Consider the following 13,976-nt stretch of genomic DNA (forward strand, 5'->3'; position numbering starts at 1 on the left):
AGAAACCCTGTCTCGAAAAACCAAATAAATAAATAAATAAATAAATAAATAAATAAATAAATAAATCTTCTATGAGTGTAGTTGAGCAAGTTGTGGGATGTTAGAGCATCTTTTGGGTATATTCCCAGGAGGGGTATAGCTGGATCCTGAGATATAACTACTCCCAGTTTTCTGAGAAACTGCCAAATTGATTTCCAAAGTGGTTGTACAAGTGTGCACTCCCACCAGTAATGGAGGAGTATTCCCGTGCTCTCCATCCTTGCCAGAATGTGCGAGGATCTTGAGTTTTTGATCTTAGACTTACTGATAGGTGTAAGACGGGATCTCAGAGTTACTTTGATTCCTATTTCCCTGATGACTAAGAACTTTGAATATTTAAATGCTTCTCCACCATTGGAGATTCCTCTGTTAAGAATATCCCCGAGATGGTCGGTCTCTCAGCCCACTTCCCCAGTGTGATTCCCCGATTTGCAGGGCCTTTTACTCTGAGCACTGTCTCGTGGCTCCCATCAGATGAACAAACGTACAAGTGGAACGCCATCCATGGCTCGCAGCCGCGTCTGCGAGGCCTTCGCGCCATCTGCTCACAGTCCCTGTTTCAGCATCAGCAGCTCTTGCTCTCTTGACTACAAACTCTCATCGATATGATGTTTGTCCTTCGCTTCCTTGCTTGTTTTCTAGCACCACAGACATCCCTAAGACTTTTTCTCACAGACTCTTGGCCCATTTATTGTAGTAACTGTCTGTGTGATGTTTCCAACTAAAATCCTTGCACTGCAGAATCATTCTGGTTTGGCTCCCTTTCTCAGACTCTTCCGACATTTTCCTTATTTAGTAAACTGAGTTTATTCTTCAGATTCACTCATGTCCACTTCTCCAGTCATATTAATATCACACCCTCACGATTCCCATTCATAAGTCACCAGGGTTCTCTTCATTTACAACCTTCAGTGTTTCAAAGGTTGCTATGCCCTGATGTTTCTATTTCTAGAAAACTTCTTTTGAAAGACACACCTACCCCTACATCTAATCCAAGAAGCACTAAAATGACTCTCCAAGAGTTTTTTTTAAAAAATGCACTTTTTTCACTCTTTCCTCCCAAACTGGAGACTGAAGCTATTTGCCCCACTTAACAGAACTAAAACTGTATCCATCTGTATGTCACTGATAACACTCAGTGTGTGCCCTGACTCTTCCTGTTTCTGAGGTTAGGCACAGAGTATTTTCTCGGCTTGGCATTTGTAGGAAAAGGACTTGACACATTATAACAAGCAATTCTATTATGAATCAGAGACCTCTGGAGACCAGAAAGACTCACTATAAATGCGCATTTTAAACAAGGGACAGCCTTGCCTCCAGGAAAAGAGAAACAGAAAATACAAGTGTGCATCTTTATGTTTTATTCACTCTGGGAGAATGTCATCAAGAAGGTATTGTATTCCTTCATTCCTAGCACTCCAGAGGCAGAGGCAGGAGGATCTCTGTGAGTTCAAGTCTAGCCTTTTGGGACTGGGTTACCTCACATAATGAGTTCCAGGACATTGAAGACTTTGTACAGAGACCTTGTCTCAGAGAAAAGAAGAGAGGAGAGAAAAGGAGAGGAGGGGAGGTGCCACAGACCCTCTGAGCCCCTTTTACTGCGTGGAACGGGTCTCTAGTCTCGGGTGGGCAAAGCGTCGGATGGAATGACAGACAGATGCACACAGGAGAGGTTGTGTAGAATGCCAGTAATGTCAAATCGAGCATCAGACTTTTTATGCAGAAGACAATAAGGAAGTTGGATGACACACCAGCAAGGAACAAAGAGATTAGTGGATTCTTACACAAAACAAAGGAATACAAACACAGAAGGTCTAACAGGAACCACCTGGGATAGAATTCATTGTTAACAACTGGGATCAGCAACGGCTCCACCTAAGGTCCACTTAATCTTAGAAGCCAGGGTCAAGGGCTTCATGCCCTTGCCATAGTTCCTATTTTAGTCTATTGTATAGTCCACCTTCCCCTTAGGCCATTGTAAATACGTGTGTATGGGTGTAACTTTGCTATAGTTCTAAGTATCTATTCTGGTTTCTCCTTTGGTCTGAAACTTCCTTCTTCCTTAGTGCTGTGACCAAGCTTTTATTCAAAGTGATAGTGTAGTACCAGAGGCTATTCTGATTAGCAACATTCTTACTGAATTTCAAGCCCATGGTCTTGCTCAAGGACATTCTAGGACTGTTGGAACACAGGCGGAAGGCTTTAGCTATGTCAGAATTCAATCTTAAAAGGCACTTATAATGGGAAAATACTGAAAGAGAGCATGTGGATCCATACACTAGACTAACACGGGAATGGAAAATTAATGTATGGGTTAGAGGGAACACCAGACTCCAGGAGGAGAGCTTCTTTGAAACTCTTTTGCCTCGAGAGTAGCTTTCAAGCCTCTCGGCTTGTCAAGCTGACTCAACCAGAGCGCATGGCAGGGAGAGGAGAGGGGAGGAGAGGGAAGGGGAGGGGAGGGGGAGGGGAGGGGAGGGGAGGGGAGGGAAGGGGAGGGGAGGGGAAGAGAGCATCCTGTCCTGTTTGAGCTCCTGTCTTATCTTTCTTTGGTGATGAATGGTGATGTGGAAATAACTTGTGGTTATGATGCTTCATCATAGCAATAGTCTTAACTAAGGGACAGCAGTAGGTTAGGTGCTAGAATTGGAGATAAGTGGGCTCAGTGAGTAATCATACAGCCACATATGTTAACACAGAGAGACATGGGCTCAGTGGCTAATACATATAGTTCTCTATGCTAGCAGATTTGGAGACACCTGCACTGAAGCATCAGGATGTGTGTATGTGGAAAGAGAGAAAATGCCAAAGCTGTTAAAATAAAAGGGAGTGTATAGAGTCACATGTACAGTCGTCTTCCACTTCTACACTTGTGGTTACAGACTTAAAGAGAGAATGCCAGTATATAATTGCTCTGACATAAAAAATTTCTAGAGCATATGAATGGCATAGGTTGATAGTAGAGAGAAATTGTGATGTAGATTTGCATGAGGAATTGCTGGGAAACCACAGAGTGGCCAGTTCTGTGCCACAATAAAGCATGCTTCAGGGGACAGCAGGTTGGCACGCTTCTCACACAATGCAAATGACAGCATCGTGTGTGTGTCTGTGTGTCTGTGTGTGTGTGTCTCTGTGTGTGTCTGTGTGTATGTGTGTGTGTGTGAGAGAGAGAGAGAGACAGACAGAGAGACAGAGACAGAGAGAGAGACAGACAGAGAGAGACAGACACAGAGAGAGAGAGAGAGAGAGAGAGAGAGAGAGAGAGAGAGAGAGAGAGAGAGAGAGAAGCGTACTCTTCCAGCTTTACAACCGAAGTGCTCCTTACCTGATGGTCTATGCCTGACGATGTCCTGCATATTGTATCTTAGTAAACAGAAAACAAGCACAAAGTCAGATTTAGAAAATAGCTGAAAGGTACAGAGGACTCCGCCTTTCTTCCTCCCCCATTTCCTTCCTACCTCAATTAGTAAGGCAAACTTACTTTTGACTGGATGGCTTTCCCTAGTCATGAGTATTTAGTGAAACTATTTATTTCAAGCTGTACAGTACTTTCCGAATTTCCATGTGTTTAAGGTCACTTGATGATGGTGGTGGTGGTGGTGGTGGTGGTGGTGGTGGTGATGGTGGTGGTGGTGGTGGTGATGATGGTGGTGGTGGTGGTGATGGTGGTGGTGGTGGTGATGGTGGTGGTGGTGGTGGTGATGATGGTGGTGGTAGTGGTGATGGTGGTGGTGGTGGTGGTGGTGATGATGGTGGTGGTGGTGGTGGTGGTGGTGATGGTGGTGGTGGTGATGGTGGTGGTGATGGTGGTGGTGGTGGTGGTGGTGATGGTGGTGGCAGTGAGGATGATGTCGAAGCAAAACATTTTTGAAGTTTTTCTGTAAGTCAGGCTATTTTGCACTTTAATCAAGAGAAATATAAATTTCTATTTTATAACATCATCAAGTCCCTTGGCTCCCTCCTCAGCAGTTCATCCCGTGTGGAGGGGCTGACAATTTTACCATGTGAACAGTGATAACTGCGGGTTCCTCTGAACAAGGTGGTTTATATAGTTCCTAAGAAATTGTTGTTAGGAAACATATAATATAGAAAAGTATTCCTGTAGAATGGCTTCTCTAAAAATAACTTCTTCTGAGAGATTTAGAATTTAAAGAACAACAAGCTATGAGCCAAACATAGAGTTCTCACTACAAATTATTTTTAAATAGCTATCTCATCTGCCTACAATTTTCTATACACTAAACTCTTACCTGAGTTAGAGACCACTATTGTCTTGAGCACTGTTCTATTCTGTAAAGAGACACAATTACCATGGCAACTCTCACAAAAGAAAACATTGAATTGGTACTTGCTGACTGTTTTAGACGATTAGGCCATTAGCATCATGGTGTGGAGCATGGTGGCACACAGGCAGACTTAATGCTGGGGGAGCTGAGAGTTCTACATATGGATCCAACAGCAGCAGGAAGAGAGAGTCCACCCACAGTGACACACTTCCTCCAAGGCCACACCTTCTAATCCTTCTCAAGTAGTGCCACTTTCTGACGACTAAGCATTCAAATATATGAGCCTATAAGGGCCATTTTTAGTCAAACCACCATACCTATGATGACATTTTCCCAGTACTGCGAAACAATTGCTTGTCTTACCTGCAGCAAATGGACATTGCTGTTCTGACTCACAAAATTTTAGCTGTTTCATCTTTTGTTCCTTCTACATTTTTACACGGCTTCATTCTGACCTGACTCTTACAGCTGATATTGTCTTGCCCTGGTCGGCCCTGGAAAAAACTACTGCTCTCAATTTATTTCATGCCAAATTTCATTTATTTAAACATCATCCAAAGTCACCGGACTGGGACTCAAAGAGATCAAGCAGCGGCCTGTGTGGATCTAAGCTAAACCCTCTGCAAATATGTTTCTGTTGTGGATCTCAGTGCTCTTGTGGGATTCCTAACAGTGGGATTCAGGCTGTCTCCGACTCTTCTGCCTGCCTTTGGGATCCTTTATCACCTACTGTGTTTCCTCTTCCACCCTTCAGGTGAAAATGTGTGTCTGGCCTTATTGTAGCTTGTTATACCATATTTGCTTGGTATCTCTGGAAGACCTGCTCTGTTTTGAGAAAAGCAGGGGCAGAGTGGATCTGTGGAAAGGGGAGGCATGGAGAGGCTTGAGGAAGGGGAAGAAAGAGAAACTATAGTCAGGGTGTACTATATGAATGAAGAATAATTTTTTTTAAAGTGTGTTTCAATTGAAACAGTTACAGGCAGCTAGTGTGGAAGCGACCCATCACCCATTCCCATCTTGTAAAGGTAGGACATCTTGGGTTGTTTCATAAATGTCTAGCAGGTATTTTTCCTTCATGCTGCTCTTTGTTGCCATTAGAGTACTTACTCTCTACATAAAGAAAGGAAATTCTGTACTAACTTGGAACTCCCATGACTTTTCATGAAACACTAGATTAAAGGAGTATCATAAAAGAAGAAAAATAAATATTGAAAGTGTTGTTTTAAATAATCAGAAACAAAGCAAGCACAGAGCAGAGGAAGCAACACTGTGAAGGAAGATCCTAACATGGAAGGAAACCTTCACCAGCGTGAATTTGATAGGAAATCTAATATCTAGAATAAAGAACTCAATAAATTAAACAACAAAACAATTCCAAAAGTATCCAGTCAATAATTAGGCCAATGAATCAGAGAACTCTCAAAAGTAGAAATACTAGTCATCAATCAATATATGAAAAAATGTTGAACAACCATAGATATCAGAGATATGCTAGTAAAAACTGCATTGTGAGTCTCACCCTTGTCAAAAGGGCTGCCTAGTGGGAATATAAGATATCCACTCTAAAACTCGTGTGGAGGTTCCTCACAAAACTCAAAATGGAATTTAGCTTTAGCATTTATAATTAAATATGTTATTTGTGTGTTCATTTAAAAAATAATAGTATATAAACAAAGCAGAAACTTTAGCAGGGAGTCCCTGTCTTTTGAACATATAGTACTGTTGGTTTTTTTCTTTTAATTCACCAAATAAATCAGTAAGTTTGATGTGTTGTTTTCCCCTCGCAAGTGGGATCCAGTCCCATAAGCTACTGTGTTAACTGAAGCCTCCCGCCGTGAGCTCAGTCCTTGTGATTGCTAAAATTCAATTCATTCACATCTGAGCCAAAGTCGGATTTCCAGGCAGTCATATTTTTTAAAAAATAATTTTTTGTCTACCAAGTCTCTGAAGTTAAATTAGACACAGCCTCAAACACTTAATTCAATTTCCTTTCTATGTTTTCATTATGCTGTGGGGGCAGTGCTTTAAAACTAAGAAAAAGAAAAAAGGTTTTCTGCGGGACATTTTCATTGCAAAACTGAGTAACACATTTGTGGTGTGTATCTGGCTGCATAAGAAAGGACTTCTAATTAATCGCTTCTAAAGCTATCATCAGCTGGAACTGTGTTCATTATTCTGTCACTAAAAGTCTAATGGTGCAAGATCAGCTGTGTCTCTTCTCTAAATAGCTGAAGGAGAGTCTTTCAGAAAAATGAGAGACATCAGAACAACACAAGCCATGGACACAATGCTAACCTTAATTGAAAATCAATGGTGTAAGCATTAAAACTACTGCACGAAATGTTAACGTTTGTTCTGAAGCTGAAGCAAGGGCAGTGCATTCCGGTGACTTCACTTCTGTTATCCAGAGGAACCCGTCACTCATCAGTCATTAGCTTGTAACCAGGGGGCTGAAGTTTCGGTTCTGAATGCAGAGCCGGAAAAACTAAGCCAGTAATGGTGAAGACAACAAAACACGCCAAGCTAAATTGCTTTAAATGACATGAACCTCACCCCTGTACCTTTGAAACCTGTCCTAATTGAGAGCAATTGATTTGCCCTCATGGGTCTCTTTTAAAGTTTGTCAGATTTCAAATTCAAAATGGTAAGGCCTTTCTGGAAATCATTCTGCAATGGAGTTTTCCTCTGAGGTCATTAAATGATGAGTGAGGAGTAAGGTGTGGGGCAAATATTAAAACCGAACTCGGTGAATGGAAACCTTGGAAATCAAAGTTGTCGCATCTGTTTGATGCCATTGGAATCAATGAAAAGAATGAAAATGGCTTCAACATAAAACAGTTAGGATAACACAAAGTATGGATGATGTGCCAGATTCTCAAAATTCTCTTCTCATTTGCCGGCTATATCTTTTCTTCTCTTTTACCTGCATAACCCCAATAGAGAGTGATGAGAAACTCCAGTAAGCAAGAGAAAAGGTTAAATCCTCACTGACTTGTGCTTACTTTTTGTTCCTGGTAGCTTGCATAGAACCTTCCACACTATTAAAAGATGAAAGACTACATTCAATGATGTAGACTTCAATTCTATTCAACCAACACTAGCTGCCTATTGCATAATTCAGTTTTTAAATTTGTCTTTAACTGTTCAGTGAAGGCTAGAATATAGTGATTGGTCTTGGGGAATTCATATTTCACGACAGGAACCTATAATTATTCAAGGCAATATACTGCAATCATTGTTAAAAAGAGATCACAAAATCCAGTGGAGATGCAAGATGTGAATGAAGTGGAAACATGAGAAGTTACATCAGGAGGAATAAGTCAGATACACAAATGCAGGGATGTATTCACTGGGATGGAAAGCAAAAGACGATAAATGGGAATGAGAGACGAAAGGAAGAGTTTAGTGGACTCTTGAAGTACAAAGGTTTAGTACTTCAAGTACTAAAGTACTATATGGTTTAGAGACCGTGTGGCTACACCATACTAAGATATACTGCAACTATAATAGACCACACCACGTTTGGGAGACCTGGTATTAAGAGTAAAGAACACTGCAAGCCCAGACACTTGATGTATGTGCCTAGCTGAGAAGCCAATGGAACAAAGCTACCATCAGGGATTAAGATTGAATGTCTCAAAGTCAGAGGTGGGTTCCAAAGACTTGTTAGTGGGAAGCATTGAGATTTGAGTTCCTGCTTGCTGGCCTGGCCTTCTAAAACTTTTAGGATGGTTAGATAGAGTAAAAACTGATCCCAAGAGGGATCCAAGTTTGAAATCACTGCTAAGTGGAATGGAAGAGTAAAGGCACAGTGATGAATAGAAAAGAATATCTAGTAATATTCAGGTGAGACTGGAGAGCAGCTCCATGGTCAGGAGCTCTTGCTGAACAGCCATGAGGACCTGATTTCACAACGCCCACACCCATGAAACAAGCTGTACAAGGATGCATTGAGCCCCAGCACTATGAGGCTCATGAGAGAGAGAGAGAGAGAGAGAGAGAGAGAGAGAGAGAGAGAGAGAGAGAGAGAGAGAGAGAGATATCACTCAAGGTTGCAGACAGCCAGCATAGACAAAAAAGTGCAAGCTTTCATTCCAAAGAGAGATCCTTCCTCCATGGCAGAATGAGGTGGAGAGTGATGGAGAGAACTCAGTGCCCTCCTCTGGTCACCATATGCTCCTCAGTCTACGTAACCACTCATGTCCCTGTGAATATACACACACAAGAAGAGTTTAGGCCTCCAGGGAAGGGAGTTGGCAAGGAAAAATGCTTGCTCCAAGACTAAGGAACAGAATTCAACCCCAGTTAGATAAATAACTGTAAGAAGAAGGCAAGGAAGAGGAAGATTGGGACCATACGATAACATGTTAATGGTAGCTGCCATTTTGTTTTCCCTGAAGCTATACTGAAGTATCTCTTAATGTCAGAGGGAAATAAATGGGAGAACTTCTTCCAAGTCTCAGATTGGTGGGTCAGTGACAAAGATGACTTAAGAAGCTCTGAGTGAATGCCACGAGAGAAGTTGAAGTCACTGGCCATAGAATTTTGTCTAGTAGAAGAGATTCAAGGATGAGTACAGAAAAGGAAGTGTTAAGAGATGTCAGATCTGTGCTGCTGAGCTGCTAGAACACTGTTATAAATAAGAAATGATGGTTCTTCAAACTCGTAGGAGCATCGATGACTACAGTCCTATAAATAGATATTACTCGCTATGCAATTGCTATGCGACAGGCTATGCTGTGAGTTTCTTTATGACTGTGATGACAACTGTAAGGTCGGTCTTACTCATGGTGTTTGTTCTAGATAAAATCCCCGAGAGTTGAAAACCTTCAAAGATCTCAGAGCCACAGTTTCTTACATGATAGGCAGGACAAAGTTACAGACATAACGATATTGTTTGTCAGCAAAGGAAATAGGAAAGTGTCCAGGAAGAAAATAACCGGAGAGGAACATGACACAGTAGGGTGAGAGGAGAAAATGTGTGATGTCAAGTTAAAGGAAACAAGAATAAATCCTTGAGGAAACTATTTTATTTTATTTTATTTTATTTTATTTTATTTTATTTTATTTTATTTGGATTTCTGTTGTTTTCAAGATATTTTTCCACTCTGTAATAATTTAGCAACTCTTAATTTGGTTGTCATATATATAATTTCAAGACTGACCATTTGGTATTGGATAGTCAGTTGAGGGAACTCTTCCCTGGGGAAGACTTCTTCTCCCACTCTCTGGGTTCCTTTCTCGCCTGGAGATCTCTGTCTCAAGGTGGGAAGCCTGTCTGTTAGAGTCATCCTTGTTTAGGTTTTACAAAGCTATGTTTTTGAGACTTCATGGTGTAGCTTCTCTGACATTTCTAGAAGACACAGTTCCCACAGCCTTGCCACACTCTCTTCTACAGCAATCCCTGAGCCTTTGGTTTAAGGGGGAGGGCTGTGGATGGATCAGTTAGGGATGGGCACCACTCGATCACTTGTTGTCTACTTTTTAATCAATTGTGGTTTTCTGTAATAATCTCCATCTGTGGGGAATAGAAATATCTTTGAAAGGGGGTGAGAGCTACACTTACCTGAAGTATGAGGATAAATATTTAGAATGCAGTTAGGAGCTGTGCTCTTTTAGTAACGTGGTGGTTGTAGGTTCTCCTCCAAGCTCCACTTCATCACTATCCCCGAGCAGTCTCCTGCATTTCCAGGACTGAACATGACTTCCTCCCTGTTGGGTAATCCTTAACCCAACCACTTAGTTACCACTAAGACGTGAGTGCCACTACTGCACTTTTAGAATTACCGTGTCATGTTGATGATAGTCATTGACATCTAGAGGCACCATGGCTTGTTTGGATATTGGTTGCTTCATTCTTTGGAAGCTCACATGGCACTGGTACCATGAAAGCTAGTCCTCAGGGAGGAGGCTTTCGGGTCAGATCCAGTTAGGATTCTCTAAGTCCTGTGTCTGAAGTGAGTGGTGTCTTCAGCAACTGGGACTTATCCTCCACCTCTGCAAGATAACCAGTAGCAACAGATAGCCTTCTGACCAAATGTATTCTCTTTATAGGTTTGTTCTCACCAATCCTATTGCTTGCTGCATATGGCTTTGTAACTAAACCAATAAAAAAAATGGAGAGGATACTTGTTTGGAAAAAGATACACATGACATCCATTTCTGAGAGGACATTATGATTCATTGAAAAATACTTTTAAAAGAAATGGAAGTGTTTTGTATTCTGATGAATTGCACTCCCTTTTGCCTTCTATTTCTATAAGAGCACAAAACAAACTCCAGGCTGGAGTCCAAAATCTAAAAGGGCCAAGAGGTGATATTCTTCTCTTTATTTGCATTGTACTTTGTGTTAGTTTGGCACCCAAGAAATGGAGTTGAAAATCTAAGAGGTGTGCTATGCTTACAGGCTAGGAAGTTTTTCTCTTATAGCATATCCTTGTTGGTGCTGTTTTGTTTTGTTTTGTTTGTTTTGTTTTGTTTTGTTTTGTTTTGTTTTGTTTTGTTTTGTTTTGTTTCTGTCAACTTGTCATAAAATAATGTTATCTGGAAAAAAGAACCTCCATAGAGAAAAATGCTTACATCAGACCATCTGTAGGCAAGCCTGTGGGGCATTTTCTTTATGAACAATTGATGTGGGAGGAACCAGCTCACCATGGGGCCTGCCACCCCTGGGTAAGTGGTCCTGGGATGTGTAAAAAGCTAAACTGAGCAGGCCAGGGGAGCAGACAAATTAACGTCACCCCTCTATGCCTGCTGCTTCATTCCTGCCTTGAGCTCCTGCACTGACTGCCCTCAGATGGAACGTAATCTGAGGGTTATAACATGAAGTAAAGCCTTTATTTTCCAAACCTAACTAAGACAGGGGCTACAATCAGTAATTTATAAATATTACCTCAGTTCTTTCAAAGGACCTTCAGTTTCAGAAAAGCAGCATCATTAACTAGCTCCTAACTCATTTTGGATAGCCTGTCTTTATCAATACTGGTGCCATTTTGTTTTCTGTAGTTGTGCAAGTCAAACGGTAGGTACCCGTTTCATCACAGTGAAAACTGTGCTTCTGCGATTGAATAGCAAACTAGGGTGCATTAGAGTCAGAGAGTGGTACCACAGCACCTCTGTTTCCCACTTTCTACTCCATGCAGACGCGATTCAGGGAGGTGCGACAAGTAGTAACTAACTCTTTCATAGCAAGAAAGAAAAGGATAGAGCTAGCAACTAACTAGGTTAATATATATCTTTAATTAATGCACTTACAAGCAGATCTGAGTTCAATAACTAGAATCACATACAAGAGGGCTCTAGCATGGGCTATGTGCGTATACTCCCAGTGCTGGGAAGACAGAGACTGTGGGTATTAAGGGCTCACTGGATAACTAGCCTCCCTCTTGGGAGAAGTGCAGTGACATGAAAGACCATGCCTCAAAGGGGTGGTGGAGGGTGAGACAGACAGCATCTGATTAACCATACATAAGGTTGGTCTCTGACCTCCACTTGCACACATGAGCCCATGTGTGCACACACAAAGCAGGGAGTAAGGGCAAAAAGTTCCAAATGTCAGAAGAGAAGGGGGTGACCAGAATCGTAAGAGCCAGCCAGTGGTGCATAACTCTAACACTAACACCCTGAGACACTGTGAGGTTAGGACTAGCCTGGGCTATGTAGTGGGACCCTGACTCAACAAGAAAAAGAGGAGTTGCCACAGACTTGATGCTATTTTAAGAGAAGTAACCAGAAAGGTAATTTCTTAAGGTTTCAGTCTTCAGGGTCAAAATCATAAAACTGATGTGAATTGTTAGTAAACCATGGCTGCATCGACGCGCTACTATTTAAAACTTACCCTCCACATATTTTGTTCATGAAAGTTCTAAGATCTTTTCCTGAAGAGGAGGTAGAACATTGCTGAATAATTGTGTTCAGAACTGGTGCTTTTAAAGGATCTACCCAGCAAACAATGGAAATAGATGCAGAGTCCCATAGCCAAACATTAGATGGAGCTCTGGAAGTCTTGTGGCGGAGCTAAGGGAAGGATTGAGGAACCCAGATTGGACAGGGACTCCACAGTAAGACCAACAGTCAACTAACATGGATCCTTGCAGGCTCCCAGAAGCTGAACTGCCAACCAAAGAGTAAGCATGGGCTGGACTTAGTCACTCTGCCCCTCTCCCCAAGCGCCCATATGTAGCAGATGTGCAGCTTGGTCTTCATATGGTTCTCCCAACAACTGGAGTGGGGGCTGTCCCTGACTCTATTGCCTGCCTGTGGATACTGTTTCCCTAACTGGGCTGCCTTCTCTGATCTCAGTGGGAGCAGATGCATCTAGTCCTGCAGTGACTTGATGTGCAGGGAGAAGGGGTAATACCGAGGGAGGGGGCTTCTCCTCTCAGAGGAGAAGGGGAGGGGGGAATGAGAAGAGGATATGTGCAAAGGGTACTGGGGAAAAGGGGGGAGTTGATATTGGTCTGTAAAGTGAATAAGTAAATTTTAAAAATACAAAAAAGGAAGGAAGAGAGAGAGACTGGAACTTCACACTTGAAAGTCTGGAGACTCTGCCTTGAGAAGCACAGAATATTGATGCCCCGCCCTATATTGTAGAGACTTCTTTTCTATCTATCATGTCAGATCTCAATGCGACTTTTTCTCATATTCCTGTTACTTGATTCTTGAATTTTCTTGGATGTTTCTTTCAGTTGTTTAAACAACGACCTGTTGCAATTTTGGTTGCGACTATTAAGTAACCACACAACACTCGACACGGGGAAATTCCTCTTACCACGTGGAATTACTTGCTTTGTTGTAGACAGAAGAATTTGTTCCATTTGCCCCACAGCTAACCAACAAAAAAAAAATAAAATACTTGGATTCATTCTGGCTTTCTAAATGACCATTCTATATCCCAGGTCAATTTAATCAAAAGCTATAGCAAGCACATTTACTTTATTATAAAAATTTCCCACATTTATTGTGGGATTTTTCAATGAGCAGGTTTGTTCTACATCAGCTTCAACCATAGCAAGGGTGAATTGTATCCAGCTGAGCACTGAACAGTTTCTAAGGAGATATTTCCTGTAAGGAGTAAAGATAGACCCATGAATGCAGAAAAGGGTTTAATGTGCTACATGACACCGTGTTCTAAGAAATATAAACCAAAGGACAGTTAAATGATCTCATTAATTATTTATATCCTTAACTGGAAACACAACAACATAAATGAAGTTCAATAGATTGAAATTATAAACTCCAAACTCATGGAATCCTGCTTTTTCAACTAGCTGACAGTTTGCATTTCATGAGAGCATTGTGTGTGGGTGCCTAGACTGTGTTAGTAAGGATTGGCTTATTGTACCCAGGTAGCTAGGTAACAATAACTTTCTTAAATGATGAAGAATTATTTTAAACTCATTTTTGTTAGGAAACATGTTAACATTTCAGGAAAAAAAAAACCCTCTCATTTAACCTTGTCAATAACATCAATAACATACTTCACTTCATAGTAATATAATGACAGCTTTTAGGATATATACAAAGTCTAAAAACAGGTCATGATGGAAATCCTTATGTCGACCATTTAATTTTTTAAAAAATAATGTCTAATATTGCTATGATCATTCTGCCCTCTGGTGTTAAAATAACCTGTTGATGCCAAAGCTCATT

General features: G+C 41.3%; 1 protein-coding gene across 2 annotated transcripts in view; it reads left to right on the forward strand.

Moving 5' to 3' along the window:
• LOC110290928 (bifunctional heparan sulfate N-deacetylase/N-sulfotransferase 3) overlaps nucleotides 1–13,976 on the forward strand; it is a 158,192-nt gene that overhangs the window by 111,068 nt on the left and 33,148 nt on the right. The gene's annotated exons all lie outside the window — the stretch shown is intronic.

The sequence above is a fragment of the Mus caroli genome, unplaced genomic scaffold (assembly GCF_978045245.1).
Source record: "Mus caroli unplaced genomic scaffold, Mus_caroli_1 scaffold_3, whole genome shotgun sequence".
Taxonomy (NCBI): Eukaryota; Metazoa; Chordata; class Mammalia; order Rodentia; family Muridae; genus Mus; species Mus caroli.